Here is a 4,863-nt window from a genome sequence, read left to right on the forward strand (position 1 = left end):
CCCTAGAGATAAGTCTCGCCACTTTGCAGTCACAGGGCATGTTTCAGGGATTATCGACATCCAGGGAGGGAGTCAGCGAGAATGCAAGTGACCCAGCAGGAATGCGAGTGAGCAAGTGACAGCAGGGCTCTGGGTCAGTTTCACAATAAGCAGCCTTCCGTGGAGGGAGAGCTGCCCTTTCTGGAAGGCCTGGGAGGCACCGGCAGTCACGACGGGGTCAGGTGCTGCGCGGACCTCTTGTGACCCGTCCTCAGAAGTTCCTGGTGAATTCCCGGGGGTCGCAGGGCAAGAACAAATTAACAACAACACTCTGCTGCCATTAGCTCGGGCCTTGGGCCTTCTTTCTGTGGGTCCCAGGCGCTCCCCCCGCCCATGTGGTGTCTCAGCGCCCTACCCCGCCCCCAGCACGCCGTTCCCCGCAGCGCACCTCCCTCCCCACCCCAGGAGCTGCCTTTGCCCTAGATTCATAACATAAAAACTAGTTGCCGGACGAATCCTCATTTCTATTCTGTACAGTCAGCAGAGCTGAACTCTAACTACACTGGTGGTTGCTTCTTTTTCTTCATATTTTGTTTGGACTGGGGGTCATTCTTTATTAGGCTGATCTGTTTTCCATGCAATGGTTAACTTAGGAATAATAAACATGAGGAGCTCTGAGTTCTCACTGGAGTTGTTAGTACATGAGAGGAATGATTTATGAACAAAGAGCACTAGAAGCGGCAAAGACTGTCAACGTGGTAATGAGCACAAGGTCTGCTGGGAAGGAAGCAGTCATGAATGCATGCCCTTCGCACTCCCAGGGGAAGCCTCATCACCTAGCACACCGGGCCCGGAGTTCCAGCCTCCTCAAGATGTCCTTCACTCCAAAAGACGCCCAGGTCTCTGCACGTGATATGCAGTGGGCTGGAAACCACTGGTTAGTTTTCTAGTTATGTCACTGTGCTGGGCTCAGACTAGCAGGGCTCTTCTGCTCTCTTTGAAAACGCATCTGTCACAGTTGTAGTTGACCCCACAGTGCCACTGATGCCACATTATCACAGCTGTCTGGTCCAGGCAGTGGGCCTGTTTGTGAACACAATGAATAGGCTTAAGGCCCTGAAACAGAGATATTTTGAACAGGCAGAATGTCATCAGGATGTTAATCACTGTACCCATAGTCAAGGTGCTGACTTATCTTGGCCTTTCCTGAAGATTTTTTCCCTTCCTCTCACCCACAAAAAGTTAGCATCATCTCTCAGAATTTTAAAAAATACCAAGCATAAGTTACCACAAGGATCATTACATTTCTTACCACTTAAATAAATTGAACAGAATTACAAGAAGGCAGGGCAATATGTTCCTCTCTGTTTCTGGAAGTGAGGTAATAAGTATGTGGAGGACTATTATACTATTTTCTATACTTTTATGTATGTTTAAAAGCATTAAAATAAATGCTTTAAAAAGATTCTGAACATCCACTTAAAATGATAGAAAGACAATTCCTTTATTCAACTTGACTAGTATTAAGAATTATCATCCTTACTCAGCTACTATTAAGAATGATCATTAACCAAGAGTGTGGAGGATATTCTATGTGCCAGGAATGGTTTCTTGGACTCAAAGCAACCCTGAAATATCAGGATAATTAATCCAATCAACAGGTCAGACTCAGTGGAGGCTAAATAATTAGCTCAAGTCACTTGTCTTATAAGAAGGTCAAGAATGGAAGCTTGGGCACGGTGGCTCACACCTGTAACCCCAGCACTCTGGGAAGTTGAGGCCAAAGGATTACAAGTTCAAGTCCAGCCTGGGCAACTTAGCGACTTAGTGACACCCTGTCTCAAAAGAAAAAATAAAATTTAAAAAGGGCTGGCAATGTAGCTCTGTGCAAAGGCTCTGGGTTCAATCCTCAATGTCACTCCCCCGCAAAAGATGGAACCCAGATCTCCTTCCTTGAGAAGCACAACCTCACACTCCCTTCAGCTCTCCAGAATGGGTGGTCACCTAGACCAATGATTCCTGAGTTCAGCTGGTCATAAAAATGACACCAAACACAGACTGCTAGGTTCCTCTGCTAAAAAGCACACAAGGATGGGCCTATAATCGCAGCATTCTAGGAGGCTGAGGCAGGAGGATCACCTTAAGTTCAAAGCCAGCCTGAGTTTACATAGTGAGTTCAAGGCAAGTCTGAACTACATAATGAGACCTTGTCTCAATAAACAACAAAAAGATCAGGTGGGGTTAAGGCTAAGGAAAGCCAAGTTTTACCCTCAGGCAATTCTCATGGGTAGGAAAATTTAGAAAATTCTCCAGTTCTTCTCGATTTGCTGGCTCCTATATACCCTGTCCAAAAAAGCAACTTCCTCCTCCAAAGAGTTTCCCTCTTTAGAGACTGTCTTTTATAATATTCTGCCTCTGGGTGGCATAAACATTACAACACAATCCTGCTTCTTCCTCTTTAGATTTATTCCAGGCTTTTTTCCCTATTGGGGGAGGATATTTTAAGTGTATGGAACATCTGCTGCAGGTGAGTCACTAAATGTGGTGTGGCAAAGGTTGCAGAAGTGGAGGGTGGAAGATCCAGTGTTCGTTCCTTCCCAGTTTCTTCCAGGACCAGCCAGCATCACACACTTATGAGTATGTATTTGATCTTTACATATTATAAAGTCTGAAAATGAAATACATTTTTTTGAAAGAGAACATCATGCCCTCCATTCCTGTGGAGGATTTGAATCTAGTAATCAATTCTATTTTTCAAAGGCCAATTCTGATATACAGATTTTCTTCCTGGCTGCCTCTCCCTTGCCCCGCCTGGTGTTTGCTGAATGGAAGTGAGAGTCAGTCCCCGGCCAGGAAGAACAATGAATGTATCCAAACTGCCAAGGGTCAGAAACAGAAGCATTTCACATTGTGCGTCTGAGTTCCAGAAAACCATCATATTCCAGAGTTCTTTGTGGACACTGGCATTCAGGAAAAGATGAATTATTTCACCTTTATTTCAGGCCTTCTGGGGAATACACTGGGTGGTGAAAATCGACAAATGAACCATCACTCTACATACCCCTCTTACACAGCCTACCTATAATAACCACACAATCTAGGTGACTCTCGACAGCCTTTATGAATGTTCTATTCTTCTCAATATTATATCAGCCCTACTGAGAGGGTGGCAGAAGGGTCTCTCTTATTACATCACTATTGCAGAAAGCATATATCAATTTTTTCTCCAGTTTTTGCTTATCAAGGCCAAAAAAACACTCAAGCCAGTGGGTTCTTCCCTCATCCAGTAGAATCAAGCCTCAAGGACCAAGGGAGAGTAAATGAGGTCTCCATTGACCTCAATTCCAAAGATGACGCCTTTATCTAAAGGGTACTTTGTGTGTCTCTGTACTCTGGAGACAAGGGATGAGGGTGCTGAGGCCTATGGGTACTCAGAGTGGGAGTGATCTATGTCCCTCCATCCAGGATGACTAGGAAAATGCACCTGTAGGAATCAGACATGCCCAGGGTTGCATTATCGGCAATCACTCTGAGAAGAGACTGAAGTTAACCTTTGTCACAGACTTCCCTCCTGGGGCCTGAAGGGACTCTGAGGACATGTGTATCAGTTAAGGTTCACTAGAGGATCAGATTTAATACAATATATATTCATATATATGAGTATATGTTCATATATATATATGAATGATACATATAGAATTTACAAGGAGGGCTTACAGTGGCTACCTGCAGAGTCAAGTGTGGAAGAATGTAAAGGGGCCATCTGTGTGCTGGAGACCCAAAGGATCCAGTCAGAAGTCAAAGGCCTGGAAGTCACCGCAGAGTCCTGTTCGAGTCCATATCAGGAAGCGGAAGAGTCTGCTCTGGAAGGCTGAAGGGTCTGTGCAGGACCATCCAAAGGTAATGGTGGAGACTGGAGCTCCTCTGAGAAGCAAAAGCCTTTATTCTTCTCTCTCTTCTTATTCCATTCAGGCCACAAGCCTTTTGGTTGGTGCCACCCACATCCCGGCTGCCTCTTACCCTTTCAGTAAGTCAATCATCCTGACATACCCAGAACTGTGCTAAACCAACCTGCTAGGTATTTCTTATTCAAGTTGACACCACAATTAACTATCACAACATCCAATAGAGACAGTAGCTATTTTAATAGACAACCTCTTCAGTACCATTTATATGACCTTAGAGGCCTCTAAAGAATATGGATCTTGGATCTAGAAGACCCCTCAAAGTCACCTTATTGTGTCTGGTCATAGGATGAGATAGATCTTGTAAGTGAACTTTCCATGTATTTCTTTAAGCTCCCAAAAGTCTCTAGTAATGTGAAGGTTAAACTCAATTGTGTCAACTTGATCAGCTTAGGAGCTGCCCAGGGGATTGGTAGAATACATGTCTGACTGACTGAGTGAGTCATGGAGATGTGGATACTATATCTAATCCCTCACCTCTTCCTCTCTAATGCTGCTTCTCTGCTCTGCTTCCTGGCTGCCATGAACTAAGCACCTTTGCCATACCCTTCCACCATGATGTTCCTCTCTTAGAGCCTGCAGACCATGAACTAAATCCCCTGAAACACTGAGCCAAATTAAACCTCTCCTCCTTTAATTTGGGGGTGTCTGGTGTTGTATACCAGTAATAGGAAGGCTGACTAATACAGAAGCCTGGAGCTTCTCTGTTCAAGGAAGCATTTCTAAACTGTAATGTACTAACCTTTCTATTAAAATGTGCTTAATATAAGTCATCCCTTTCTTAACACCTGGATGTCATGTTTGAACTTCAGTTTCCTCATCTGTAAACTGAGAAGACAATATGCTTGATTTTTAAAAAGTTGTCAAGATCAAAGGAGACACAGCATGTAAATGTGCTCAGCTTACCACCTTATCCAAT

This window comes from Heterocephalus glaber, unplaced genomic scaffold, assembly GCF_053883595.1.
Source record: "Heterocephalus glaber isolate CG9 unplaced genomic scaffold, H.glaber_assembly_v1.0 deba00001504, whole genome shotgun sequence".
Classification (NCBI taxonomy): Eukaryota; Metazoa; Chordata; class Mammalia; order Rodentia; family Bathyergidae; genus Heterocephalus; species Heterocephalus glaber.